Source organism: Bufo gargarizans, chromosome 2 (genome assembly GCF_014858855.1).
Source record: "Bufo gargarizans isolate SCDJY-AF-19 chromosome 2, ASM1485885v1, whole genome shotgun sequence".
Lineage (NCBI taxonomy): Eukaryota > Metazoa > Chordata > Amphibia > Anura > Bufonidae > Bufo > Bufo gargarizans.
The window spans coordinates 52195314-52210838 of NC_058081.1; the positions used below are offsets into that span (position 1 = coordinate 52195314).

General features: G+C 45.5%; 1 non-coding gene across 1 annotated transcript; it reads left to right on the plus strand.

Moving 5' to 3' along the window:
* The first annotated feature begins 5462 nt into the window (after nt 1–5462).
* Nucleotides 5463–5534, plus strand: TRNAG-UCC. The gene has a single exon. It is a non-coding gene; the product is annotated as a tRNA-Gly (tRNA).
* Nucleotides 5535–15525: the final 9991 nt, after the last annotated feature.

Genomic DNA, 15525 nt, shown 5'->3' on the forward strand with positions numbered 1-15525 from the left:
CTGCAGTTAAAGCACATCTTGTTAGTTTCATTTCAAATCCATTGCTGTGGTGTATAGAGCCAAAATTTTTAGAATTGTGTTGATGTCCCAATATTTATGGACCTGACTGTATAAAAATGAATTAGTCTGTCTGGACGTTCTTTATGCGTGACCAAACGACTGAACCTATCTTTTCAAATTTGGCACACGGGTACATCAGCTGTCCGGGAAGGTTTTAGACCGGGTCTCAGCACTCTAGGACTTGCCGTTCCTGAGATATTCCCCAAAAATGACCTGCATTAGCCAATAGAAGCCAGCAAGCCTTTAACTTAAATCTCAACTTCCATTTACACCGTCACATGTCCCTTATTAGCCAATAACCTGTCAGCATTTTCAGTTGACAGGCTGATGCGTTTATAAGTTATTAATGCCCCAGCAGCACTAAACACCTGCTATGACAAAACGCAGATGGCAGGCCAGCACCTCCAAGGCGTAAAACGCCAGTTTGTGCCACGTGCCCAACTTGGACATCGAGTAGTTGTAAGGCACAGAGGGATCATTGAGGATGCTGACACGGTCTGCTACGTACTCCTTCACCATCTTCCAAAATGTATCCCTCCGCGCATCAGGGTGAGGGTGCTGGCGGGGTGTCATGAAACTGTCCCAGGCCTTGGAGACTATTGCCCCGCCTTTGTTGCAACTGCTATGTGTTCCCCTCATCTCCCCTTGGTTGCCCAAGGAACTACATACTCTGCCGCCAGCATTGTCAGCTGTAAATTTTTGGAGCAATTTTTCCACAAGGACCTTCTGGTTTTGCACCATTTTGCTCGTCCTCTCCACCACAGGAATGCAAGATGAGAGAAGTTCTCTTTGTAGCAGAGGTAGAAGGGTGAACAACCAGTAATCGGTGTTGTCCAAAATGCATAAAACGAGTGGGTCACGGGAAAGGCAGCCTAACATAAAGTCAGCCATGTGTGCCAGAGTCCCAACAGGCAAGAATTCACTGTCATCATCAGAAGGATGATTCTCAATCTCCTCATCCTCTTCCTCCTCTTCTGCCTATCCACGCTGAACAGATGGGATTAAACTTATATGGGTACTTCCCTCTGTAGCGGAGGCAACCGTTTCCTGATCCTCATCATCATCATCATCATCCAATTTGCGCTGAGAAGACGAATTGAAGGTGGTCTGACTATCACCCTGTGTAATGTCTTCCCCAATTTCCACATGCAAAGTGTTGGCCTACATTGTGAGCAGCGAAAGTTTGAGTAGACACAGAAGTGGGATGGTGACGCTGATAATAGCTTTATCGCCGCTCACAATCTGTGATTCCTCAAAGTTTCCTAAAACTTTAGAGGTCAAACATCCATGCACACTCCTCGCTTGTGAATAGCAGAAACTGACTGGAAAGGTAACCACCATGTTGCAGCTGGTATTTCACTACTGCCCTCTGCTGCTCACAAAGTCTTGCAAACATGTGAAAATGTCAAGTTTCAGTGCGTGCTCACGTCGCACAACAGTCAGTGAGCTGGAAATTGTAATAGCTGCTGCAGCATTGACAGACTGGTGGAAGCTATTGATAACACGCGCAGCGCACCTTCACCAGTAGCTCATGCAAATTGGGGTGAGAAACTTGGGACTTGGGCTAGGCATGGGATGTGTGTGAGCTTGCCGAGCTCCAAAGCCGCCACCAAGTTACGGCCATTATCAGACACAACCATGCCTGGTTCTAGGCTGAGTGGTGAGAGACACAGCTCAGTCTGGTCTCTTATCCCCTGCCACTGCTCTGCGGCAGTGTGCTGTTTGTCACCTAAGCAGATCAGCTTAAGCACGGCCTGTTGACGCTTCCCCACTGCACTGCTACACTGCTTCCAGCTACCAACTGATGACTGACTGGTGCAGCAAGAGGATAATTCTGCGGTGGAGGAGGAGGCGGAGGAGGAGAAGTGGGGGTTGGAGACACTAATGTAGGTGGTGGCAGAAACTCTGATGGAATTAGGGCCAGCATTCCTTGGCGTCGGTAGCACCTGTGCCATCTAAGGTTACGACTTGCTTCCGGCCTCCACAACGTTCACCCAGTGTGCTGTCAGGTAAATGTAGCATCCCTGGCCAAAAGCACTTGTCCATATGTCAGTGGTTAAGTGGACCTTCCCAGTAACTGCATTGGTCATGGCACGGTTGATGTTACGGGACATATGCTGGTGTAAGGCGGGCACGGCATACCATGAAAAATAGTGGCGGCTGGTGACTGCATAACGAGGGACGACAGCTGACATCAGGCTGCGGAAGGCCTCAGTGTCCACAAGCCTAAATGGCAACATTTCCTGGTTCTTGATTTGGAAAGTTGCGCATTTAGTGCTATGGCCTGTGAGTGGGTATCTGGGCATTTGCGCTTGCGTTCAAATGCCTGGGGTGGTCGCTGATGGTGCTTGCGAAGGTCCAGGTACCGTGCGGGAGGAATCCGGGCCTGTGTCTTCGAAAGGAGATTGGCCAGCCAGGAGAAGAGGAGGCTGTGGTGTGACTCGCAGACACAGATTCTAGACCCAGGTGTTTGGCCCACCTATTAGGGTGCTTTGATGCCATGTGGCAGATCATGCTGATGGTCATTTTTGTATGGCACAGGTTGCAAATTACAATTCTTTTGTCGTCCGCACTTTCCTTAAAAAAGCAGCAGACTGCGGAACACTTACCCCTTGGCAAGGGAGATTGCCGCAAGGCGGTGCTCCAGGGAACAGTTGCGGGCCTGTTTGGTCTGTCCCGCCTTCTCCATTTTGCCACCCCACTGCCTCTTCCAGCCTGTTGTGGTGCTGCGGATCCCTCCCCCTCTGTACTGCTGTCCTCGCTCGGCTTGCCACCTTCCCAGGTTGGGTCAGTGACTTCATCGTCCACCACTTCCTCACTCTGGTCATCCTCCTGACTTGTTGACCTAACAACAACCTCAGTTATTGACAATTGTGTGTTTTATCCTCATCATCAACCTCTTGAGACACTAAATGCTGTTGACTTATTGGCAACTGTGTCTCATCATCATCATCCACCTTGTGAAACACTAATTGCCATTCCCCACCATCATCTTCTTGTGACTGTGGATGATCAAGCGTTTGGGAATCAGGGCACAAGATCTCATGTCCCTCTTCAAGCGGGCTTGTCGAGAGGCCCAAATGAAGGAATGGTGCTAAAAAGAGCTCCTCGGAATATCCGAGTGTGCGAAGAAGGAGGATTAGGGTGAGGATTGTGTTGACCAGACTCTTGGCTACTGAGACTGGACTTGGTGGAAGACAAGGTGGTGCTTAAACAACTAAAGCATTATCTGCTGCAATCCAACCGACCACCTGGTTGCACTGGTATGACTTCGAGAGCGTTGTCCTGCGCCGCCCTCCAAACTGGGACATGAAGCTAGGTATCATGGATGATTTATTTTCTTGTGCTCTGGCAGCAGGCACAGTTTCAACGCACCCAGGGCCACGGCCTCTGCGTGCACCATCAGCATCACGGCCACTTCCCTTACTGCTCTCCTTCTTCATATTAAATGTTATATATGCTTGAAAGTATGTCACACGTACAGTAGCGTAGTATTTGTAAGTGTATGCGCAAAAATTAAAAAAGGTATTTGGGATGTGGAATAGTCACACAGGAGAAATACCACAGATAAAATGTTGCTGATGTCAGTAGCAGCTAATTTAACTTTACAGGGAATGTCACAGTTATTTGGGATTTGGAAACGTTACACAGGAGATGTACCCCAGGTAATGTCACTGTCCGCAGCAGACACCGTCTACGGAAAAAGTACACTGGATGTTAGATACTTTTGGGATGCGCACACGTTACACAGGAGATATACCGCAGATAATGTAGTGGATGTCACCAGGGGCTAATATAAAATTACAGGGAATGCCACAGGTATTTTGGATGTGGAAACGTTACACAGGAGATGTACCCCAGGTAATGTCACTGTTTGCAGCGGACACCGTCTACAGAAAAACTACACTGGATGTCCCTGATATTTATTGGATGTGCACACGTTACACAGGAGATGTAGCACAGCTAATGTCTCTGTCTGCAGCGGCATAACTATTGCACGCTATTTAGAGCAGGATGCGCTAAAAATAGATATTGCTGCCACACACAATAGTCCTTAAAAGGACTTTGGGGTCTCTGACACGTTTTTTCAACTGAAAAAAACAAAATGTCACTCCCTACACTATCTTTCCCTTCTTCAGCACAGCTCTCCCTGACTAACATGTCATTGGGTGCTATATAGCACCTGATGACGCGTTCCGGCCAGCCAATCACTGTAATGCCAGTAATCAACATGGCTACGGCATTACAGTGAAGGGAAGTACTTAACTTCATGTTTATTAGCTGCGTAGCATTACGCTCGCGCGTGCTCGATCAACACTAATGTTTACTACTTTTGCAGGCTGTTCCAACAGGAAGCAGCCTGCCGGAAATGTCTGGATTGGGCACTGCCAGATGCTACCTGACACCTGCCAGCCCAATTCACTGTAATGGGGCCCGGCGGAGATCCGGTCGCAACTCGGCAAATATGCAGAGAATTGGCCGGATGAAAACTACTGCACAAAGCAGTTTTTGTCCAGCCGATTCTCGACATGTTTGCCGGGTTGCCTGTCCCCATTACAGTGTATACTGTCGTTTCCAGGTAGCATCTGGCAGTGCCCAATCCAGACAACTCCAGCAGGCTGCTCCTAGGGTTGTCTCAGTCTAAAAAAAAGTTGCCATTGTTGTCCTTCCTTGGTTTTTTAACAGTTTGAAGGTATGGCATTACTTTTCTCCGGCAAGTGGCAGGGCAGGAGTACCTCCACTTTCTGAGCTGAGGCAGCAGTGCTACCAGGCTCCTAAAGAGACTGCACCGCGCTCCGTGCCCATCGGAGCTGTATCGTGGTGGTTCTTCAGAGGAAAGGCGCTAATTAGGTAGATTCTGCTCCCTCACCTTACACATAAAAAATATTTTACAAAGCTTTATTTCCTATACACCTCCCACCCTGATGATATGGAGATCCTGCAGTAACCAGCATGGCTATGCACCAAATACCTTATATACGTTAAGTACATCTCTGGGGTACAGCTGCTCAGAGCCCTAAGGCTTCTTTCAACCTGGCGTTAGGATTGTCCAGCAGGGGAACATGTGTGTTGCCAGAAGTTCGCCCCCTACCCCACTCACTATAAAGCCTCATTCACATGTCAGTGTTTTGGTCAGTGATTTCTATCAGTGATTTTGAGCCAAAACCAGGTGTGGCTCTAAACACAGAGCAGGTGCAGATCTTTCCCTTATACCTTATGTCTGTGGAGGCTCCAATCCTGGTTTTGGCTCACAATCACTGATGGAAATCACTGACCCAAGCCACTGACGTGTGAATGAGGCTTAATGGGGATAGGCCTGACACCAGTGCGAAAAAAGCCTTACATTGCTCTGTTAAACTTCCTACACAGTAAAAAGTGGTGAAAGAAGCTGGAGTTATCAGGCGTTGGTGGTATAGTGGTGAGCATAGCTGCCTTCCAAGCAGTTGACCCGGGTTCGATTCCCGGCCAACGCAGCAAAATGTTTTTCCACTTTTGAGTTGTTTAAAATGTATTTCTATCACTAATTATTATTTCCGTATTTAGTTTTTCTAATATTATTTGTATTTTTATCAGCATAACAATATTTCCCTTCTTACACTAGTGATTCTAAGCCCTGCAGTAGCACAGACAGGCATTAGGGGGCAGTCCTGATTCCCATTTAGGGTAATTATATATATATTGGTGTCCATGCAATTCCCTAAGATAGAAGTTAGGTATCTGCTGTATAATGATAGGTTTCTATACACTGCACTGTATGGAGCAGGTTTTATTACAGTATTTCTGGCTTAGAAGCAGTTTATAAAATATTAAAGGGGTTCTCCGACATTAAAACCTCCACCCTGCCTCTAAATATGTTATAATAATAAGAGTTCCTTTACTCACCGCTTCCGCTCTCACTGTTCCAGCGCAGCCTCTACGGTTGTCATCTACGTTCTGTATTTACAGGCAGGAACAGTGACATAGTTCTATACAGCACGTGACTGCTGCAGCCAATCACCGACCTCAGCGGTATACAGCACAAGATCACTGAGGCCAGCGATTGGCTGCAGCAGTCATGTGACATATACAGCTACGTTAAGCACAGACAGTGGAGAAAGGGTTTAGGAGTGGAGCAGCAGCGCTGGAATGGCGGGGGATTAATTGGCGAGTGTACAGTTTTTTTACTCATTTAGGAGCTCTGACAACCCCTTTAATGCATGAAAAGCAATTCCTGAATAGGTGAAGCTGTTTTGAACTGAAGATGCGAGCATTTCCCAGACCTGTGGTGACGTCACTGCGCTCATCACATGGTCCATCACATGATCCATCACCATGGTGAGGGATCATGTGATGAGCGCAGTGACGTCACCACAGCTCCTTTTCCTCCTTGTTATCAAAGAAGAAGACAGAAGAGAAGCCGGCTGCGCGAACAAGTGGATGAGGTGAGTTAAATTCGTTTTTATTTTTTTAACCCCTCCATCCCTATTTTACTAAGCATTCTGTATTCAGAATGCTATTATTTTCCCTTATAACCATGTTATAATGGAAAATAATAAAATCTACACAACACCTAACCCAAACCCGAACTTCTGTGAAGAAGTCCGGGTTCGGGTCTGGGTACGGAAAAATGCCTTCTCAAACAGAGATCGGTGGACCCCCTCGATCAGATACTGATGAGCCTATTCTGGGGATAGGTCTTCAGTTATAAAGTCTTGGAAAACCCTTTTTAACGCCTTTTCTCACTGGCTCCAAGAGATTACTATTGGACATTACAAAGGGAGATATAAGATGAGAGAACTACAACTCCCAGCATGTCTGGGCTGTTATTATATGATAGAGGACATTACATGAGAAGGTATGACAGAACTACAACTTCCAGCATGTCAAGGACGTTATTATGTGATATCAGAGGACATTATAGGGATGAGGTATGAGGAGAGAACTACAACTCCCAGCATGTCCAGGATGTTAATATGTGATATTAGAGGACATTATAGGGAGGAGCTATAAGAGAAGACTACAACTCTCACCATGTCCAGGCTATTATTATGTCAACTCAGAAAACATTATAGGGAGGAGGAATAAGATGAGTGAACTACAACTCCCAGCATTTCCACAAAGTAGTTATGTGAAATCAGAGGACAATACAAGAGGAGAGAACTACAACTCTTACCTTGTCCAGAGTATTATTATGTCAAATCAGAGGACATTACAGAGAGGAGGAATAAGATGAGAGGACTACAACTCCCAGCATGTCCAGGCTGTTATTATGTGATATCAGAGGACATTACAGGGAGGAGGTATGAGGAGAGAACTAAAAGACTCAGCATGTCCAGGCTGTTATTATATCAGAGGTCCTTATAGGGAGGACCTATAAGAGGAGAGGACTACAACTCCCAGCATGTCTATGCTGTTATTATGTCAAATCAGAGGACATTACAGAGAGGAGGAATAATATGAGTGGACTACAACTCCCAGTATGTCCAGAAAGCATTTATGTGATATCAGAGGATATTATAGGAGGAGGTATAAGAGGAGAGAACTACAACTCCCAGCATGTCCAGGCTGTTAATATGTGATATCAGAGGACATTATAGGGAGGAGCTATAAGAGAAGACTACAACTCTCACCATGTCCAGGCTAGTATTATGTCAACTCAGAAAACATTATAGGGAAAAGGAATAAGATGAGTGGACTACAACTGCCAGCATTTCCACAAAGTAGTTATGTAAAATCAGAGGACATTACAAGAGGAGGGAACTACAACTCTCAGCATGCCCCAGCTGTTATTATGTAAAATCAGAGGACATTACAGGAGGAAGAATGAGGAGAGAACTACAACTCCCAATATGTCAAGGTTATTATTATGTTATATCAGAGCACATTACAGGTAGGAGGTATAACAGGAGAGGATTACAACTCCCAGCATGTCCAGACTGTTTCATGTGAAATCAGGGGACATTACTAGAGGAGGAGATATAAAAGGAGACAACTACAACTCCCAGCATCTCCAGACATTATGTCATATCAGAGGCAGTGGCAGATCCGGAGCCTGGTCTCGGGAGGGGCACTTCCAGATTATTTTCTGTCCGGCGCCACAAAACTACACAGTGTAGAGGTATACTGTATATTGTGTGGCACAGTGTAGAGGTATACTGTATATTGTGTGGCACAGTGTAGCGGTATACTGTACATTGTGTGGCACAGTGTAGAGGTATACTGTATATTGTGGGGCACAGTGTAGAGGTATACTGTATATTGTGGGGCACAGTGTAGAGGTATACTGTATATTGTGTGGCACAGTGTAGAGGTATACTGTATATTGTGTGGCACAGTGTAGAGGTATATTGTATATTGTGGGGCACAGTGTAGAGGTATACTGTACATTGTGTGGCACAGTGTAGAGGTATACTGTATATTGTGGGGCACAGTGTAGAGGTATACTGTATATTGTGGGGCACAGTGTAAGGGTATACTGTACATTGTGTGGCACAGTGTAGAGGTATACTGTATATTGTGTGGCACAGTGTAGAGGTATACTGTATATTGTGTGGCACAGTGTAAGGGTATACTGTACATTGTGTGGCACAGTGTAGAGGTATACTGTACATTGTGTGGCACAGTGTAGAGGTATACTGTACATTGTGTGGCACAGTGTAGAGGTATACTGTACATTGTGTGGCACAGTGTAGAGGTATACTGTATATTGTGTGGCACAGTGTAGAGGTATACTGAATATTGTGTGGCACAGTGTAGAGGTATACTGCATATTGTGTGGCACAGTGTAGCGGTATACTGTACATTGTGTGGCACAGTGTAGAGGTATACTGTATATTGTGGGGCACAGTATAAGGGTATACTGTACATTGTGTGGCAAAGTGTAGAGGTATACTGTATATTGTGTGGCACAGTGTAGAGGTATACTGTACATTGTGTGGCCCAGTGTAGCGGTATACTGTATATTGTGGGGCACAGTGTAGCGGTATACTGTATATTGTGTGGCACAGTGTAGCGGTATACTGTATATTGTGTGGCACAGTGTAGAGGTATACTGTATATTGTGTGGCACAGTGTAGAGGTATACTGTATATTGTGTGGCACAGTGTAGAGGTATACTGTATATTGTGTGGCACAGTGTAGCGGTATACTGCATATTGTGTGGCACAGTGTAGAGGTATACTGTACATTGTGGGGCACAGTGTAGCGGTATACTGTATATTGTGTGGCACAGTGTAGAGGTATACTGTATATTGTGTGGCACAGTGTAGCGGTATACTGTATATTGTGTGGCACAGTGTAGAGGTATACTGTATATTGTGTGGCACAGTGTAGAGGTATACTGAATATTGTGTGGCACAGTATAGAGGTATACTGTATATTGTGTGGCACAGTGTAGAGGTATACTGTATATTGTGGGGCACAGTGTAGAGGTATACTGTATATTGTGGGGCACAGTGTAGCGGTATACTGTATATTGTGGGGCACAGTGTAGAGGTATACTGTACATTGTGTGGCACAGTGTAGAGGTATACTGAATATTGTGTGGCACAGTGTAGAGGTATACTGTATATTGTGTGGCACAGTGTAGCGGTATACTGTACATTGTGTGGCACAGTGTAGAGGTATACTGTATATTGTGGGGCACAGTATAAGGGTATACTGTACATTGTGGGGCACAGTGTAGAGGTATACTGAATATTGTGTGGCACAGTGTAGAGGTATACTGGATATTGTGGGGCACAGTATAAGGGTATACTGTATATTGTGGGGCACAGTGTAGAGGTATACTGAATATTGTGTGGCACAGTGTAGAGGTATACTGCATATTGTGTGGCACAGTGTAGCGGTATACTGTACATTGTGTGGCACAGTGTAGAGGTATACTGTATATTGTGGGGCACAGTATAAGGGTATACTGTACATTGTGTGGCAAAGTGTAGAGGTATACTGTATATTGTGTGGCACAGTGTAGGCTATATGTGTATAACAAACATATTTCACATGAAAACTTACAGTTACTTGGCCCTTGGGGATCTCGGACGCCACTTCCACACTTGGCCGGGGGCTCGGCGGAGCTGATGTTGTGTTTTATCCTAATGAGAAAGATTTCATAATAAGGATTTGGAGAAGGGGCAGAGGGATAGCAGAGCAGGGAGAGGCTGGTGCTGCTACTAGGGGGTCATACCATGGGGGAGTAATAAAGCCTAACATAATGCCCCCCATAGTAAAAATAATTCTCCTTATAATGTGACAGTGCAAAAAATACCCCCTTGTAATATCCCAGTTGAGCTAATGTCCCCATAGTGCACCCATAATGTGCCAGTATAAAATACCCCTATATAATGCCCATAGTAAATGCCCCCATAGTGCTCCTCTCCCCCCTTCCTCCTAGTGCCCCCATAATGTACCAGTATAAAATGCCCCATATATAGATGCACTCGGTGTCCACCATAATTTTCAAGTATAAAATACCCCTTCTTAGTGCCCCCCATAGATAACCCCATAGTACTCCTCTCCCCCCTTCCCCATAATGCCCACCATAATGTGCCCCAGTATAAAATGCCACTGTACAGACCCCCCCATATTAAATACCCCTTCTTTGTGGCCTGAGTAGATGCCCCTATAGTGCCCACCAATAATGTGCAAGTAAGAAGTGCCCCAATCATATGCCAGTAAAATGTGCCCCCATAGATGCCCCCCATCACATGCCAGTAACAAGAGCCCCCCATCATGTGCCAGTAACAAGAGCCCCCATCATGTGCCAGTAACAAGAGCCCCCCCTAATGTACCAGTAACAAGATCCCCCCTAATGTACCAGTAACAAGAGCCCCCCTAATGTGCCAGTAACAAGAGCCCCCCCTAATGTACCAGTAACAAGAGCCCCCCATCATGTGCCAGTAACAAGAGCCCCCCATCATGTGCCAGTAACAAGAGCCCCCCATCATGTGCCAGTAACAAGATCCCCCCTAATGTACCAGTAACAAGACCCCCCCTAATGTACCAGTAACAAGATCCCCCCTAATGTACCAGTAACAAGATCCCCCCTAATGTACCAGTAACAAGAGCCCCCCTAATGTGCCAGTAACAAGAGCCCCCCTAATGTACCAGTAACAAGAGCCCCCCATCATGTGCCAGTAACAAGAGCCCCCCTAATGTACCAGTAACAAGATCCCCCCTAATGTACCAGTAACAAGAGCCCCCCTAATGTGCCAGTAACAAGAGCCCCCCCTAATGTACCAGTAACAAGAGCCCCCCATCATGTGCCAGTAACAAGAGCCCCCCTAATGTACCAGTAACAAGATCCCCCCCTAATGTACCAGTAACAAGATCCCCCCTAATGTGCCAGTAACAAGAGGTCCCCTAATGCGCCAGTAACAAGAGCCCCCTAACGTGCCAGTAACAAGAGGCCCCCTAATGTGCCAGTAACAAGAGGCCCCCTAATGTGCCAGTAACAAGAGGCCCCCTAATGTGCCAGTAATAAGAGGCCCCCCCTAATGTGCCAGTAACAAGAGCCCCCCCAATGTGCCAGTAAAACTATTGTACATATAAAAAAATAAAAATAAAACACTTATACTTACCTCCATGTCAGTGAAGCGATGCAGGCCTCTTCTGGCCTGTGTCCCGCTGCAGCTCAGAGGAAAGGGAAGGGTTACTCCTCTCCCTCCCCTTCCCGTTCGCATTTGCAGCACAGCCATCCTCAGGACAGCGATACAGATGACTATGGAGAAGCGCTCATCTCCCTGTGCCCTGCGGCCGCCGCCCCCACTTCTTAGCAGCTCGGGGGGGGGGGGGCAATTGCCCCATTGCCCCCCCTGCATCCGCCAGTGATCAGAGGACATTACAGGAGGAGGTATAAGAGGAGGGAACTAGAACTCCCAGCATGTCAAAGCTGTTGTTAAGTTAGATCAGTGGACATTACAGGAGGAGGTATAAGAGGAGGGAACTAGAACTCCCAACATGTCAAAGCTGTTGTTAAGTTAGATCAGTGGACATTACAGGAGGAGGAACCATAAGAGGAGACAACTACAACTCCCAGCATTTTCCTGGCTCTTACATTGAATCCATGCTTCTTGACTTTCTTCTCACAAAGCTGGTCCCCTTCATGTCACAGGTCCTTCACCACCTCCTACACTGATCACATGATGGTGATGTCATCATAGGTCCTTCCTCACTACTTCTAGTCTCCACTACAGAGCCCCGCCCATCTAATCATATGACAGTGATATTCAGAGGTCCTTCCGCTCTTCATAATTTAGGATCTGCCCTTTAGACAAGACTACGCCTTTTCCTGTGACATCATACACACCAGGAGCAACTCCCTTAGTCACTACTATAATCTGCTAGGTCCAAGAGTTGAAGGACATGTGATGATGTCACCATCATGTGATCAGTGTGGGTGGAGTGTAGCAGTGGGGAATTGATGAGTATGAGAAACCTTGGAAGTTGCAGTCCTCTTCTCTTACTCCTCCTCCCTGTGATGTATTTGGATATTTGCATTATATGATCTTGGAAAAACTGGGAGTTGTAGTTCTCTAATCTTACCTCCTCCCTGTAATGACCTGTGATATCACATAATAACAGCCTGGACATGCTGGGGGTTGTATTTCTCTCCTCTTATTCCTCCCCCTATAATGTCCTCTGATATCACATAATGTCCAGAACATGCTGGGAGTTGTAGTCCTCTTCTCTTATACCTTCTCCCTGTAATGTCCTCTAGCTAGTATATACAGGGTGAGTCTAAGGTCTCAGGACACCTTTTTATTTCAAAAACGAAAGGAGAAAATGAAATATCTGAATATCCTAGGAAGTAATGGGCCTATCTTTTAGGCTATGTCCAGAATATGGCCGCCATCTTGAAAGCCACCATATTGGATCAAGGGCAAATTTTTCCAATAAAAAGGAGGTCATGTAGCACATCAAAGAAGACCAGAATTTTCTCAGAAATCGAATGCTGCAATCACTTGCAAACAAAAGTTCTGTGTTCACCACCAGGGACAACACATTGAAGATGTCACATAGCTGTGCATCACAGGGAACGTTCCCGGTTGTTGCAACTTTCTGTGACTTTTGACTCAGCCTATAGATTATGTTTTCCATTGTATGTTATAGTGTCGTGCCCCACTGTCCTGGGAGTGATGTTTTTGGGGGGTTATGGAAGCGGTCACCATACTTTACCACACCTTGTTACAGGTTTCAAGATGTTTGTTAGCGGGAGATTTTCAGGTAAAAATGCTGTTTAAAAGCAAAACTGCACATTAACAATCAGTATGAAAACGGTACAGTTTTATGGTCAAAACACATCTAAGCAGTTCATGGACAAACTGTGGTGGAACCCAACTCCACTGGATATGCTTTAACTGCCACCTCTGCTCTGGGACTGTTGTCTATCAGCAGAACTATCCCCCCACCATGTTCTCCATGAACTTCAGTGAAGATGTGGTCACTTTCTCATTGACCTCGATGGTGAATAGGGATCATATAGAGCGGGCCCTCAGAATCTAATTTACTAGGGGGCCCTACGCACCCCAGTCCAACACTGCTCTTGCCATAAAGAATCCTCTTCTATGTTTGTGTACAAACCTTCTTTCCTCCAGACGCAGAGGATGTCCCCTCATCACAGTTACAGTCCTGGGGATAAATAGATGATGGGAGTGATCTCTGTACTGTCCCCTGATATATTTATACATAGTTATTACATCTCTCATCAGTCGTCTTTTTTCTAAAGTGAATAACCCTAATTTTGATAATCTTTCAGGGTCCTGTAGTTGCCCCATTCCAGTTATTACTTTATTTGCCTTTCTCTGTACTCTCTCCAGCTCTGCTATGTCTGCCTTGTTCACAGAAGCTCAGAACTGTACACAGTACTCCATGTGTGGTCTGACTAGTGATTTGTAAATATAGTATACTGTCCTCTGTAGTGTATATATATACAGTTGCAAGAAAAAGTATGTGAACCCTTTGGAATGATATGGATTTCTGCACAAATTGGTACTAAAATGTGATCTGATCTTCATCTAAGTCACAACAATAGACAATCACAGTCTGCTTAAACTAATAACACACAAATAATTAAATGTTACCATGTTTTTATTTAACACACCATGTAAACATTCACAGTGCAGGTGGAAAAAGTATGTGAACCCCTAGACTAATGACATCTCCAAGAGCTAATTGGAGTGAAGTGTCAGCCAACTGGAGTCCAATCAATGAGATGAGATTAGAGGTGTTGGTTACAGCTGCCCTGCCCTATAAAAACTCACACCGGTTCTGGGTTTGCTTTTCACAAGAAGCATTGCCTGATATGAATGATGCCTCGCACAAAAGAGCTCTCAGAAGACCTACGATTAAGAATTGTTGACTTGCATAAAGTTGGAAAGGGTTATAAAAGTATCTCCAAAAGCCTTGCTGTTCATCAGTCCACGGTAAGACAAATTGTCTATAAATGGAGAAAGTTCAGCACTGCTGCTACTCTCCCTAGGAGTGGCTGTCCTGTAAACATGACTGCAAGAGCACAGCGTAGACTGCTCAATGAGGTGAAGAAGAATCCTAGAGTGTCAGCTAAAGACTTACAAAAGTCTCTGGCATATGCTAACATCCCTGTTAGCGAATCTACGATACGTAAAACACTAAACAAGAATGAATTTCATGGGAGGATACCACAGAGGAAGCCACTGCTGTAAAAAAAAACATTGCTGCATGTTTAGAGTTTGCACAAGAGCACCTGGATGTTCCACAGCAGTACTGGCAAAATATTCTGTGGACAGATGAAACCAAAGCTGAGTTGTTTGGAAGAAACACACAACACTATGTGTGGAGAAAAAGAGGCACAGCACACCAACATCAAAACCTCATCCCAACTGTGAAGTATGGTGGTGGGGGCATCATGGTTTGGGGCTGCTTTGCTGCGTCAGGGCCTGGACGGATTGCTATCATCGAAGGAAAAATGAATTCACAAGTTTCTCAAGACATTTTGCAGGAGAACTTAAGGTCATCTGTCCACCAGCTAAAGCTCAACAGGAGATGGGTGTTGCAACAGGACAACGACCCAAAGCATAGAAGTAAATCAACAACAGAATGGCTTAAACAGAATAAAATACACCTTCTGGAGTGGCCCAGTCAGAGTCCTGACCTCAACCCGATTGAGATGCTGTGGCATGACCTCAAGAAAGCGATTCACACCAGACATCCCAAGAATATTGCTGAACTGAAACAGTTCTGTAAAGAGGAATGGTCAAGAATTACTCCTGACCGTTGTGCACGTCTGATCTGCAACTACAGGAAACATTTGGTTGAAGTTATTGCTGCCAAAGGAGGTTCAACCAGTTATTAAATCCAAGGGTTCACATACTTTTTCCACCTGCACTGTGAATGTTTACATGGTGTGTTCAATAAAAACATGGTAACATTTAGTTCTTTGTGTGTTATTAGTTTAACCACCTCCCGACCGCCGTACGCGTATATGCGTCCGGGAGGTGGTTGCTTTAT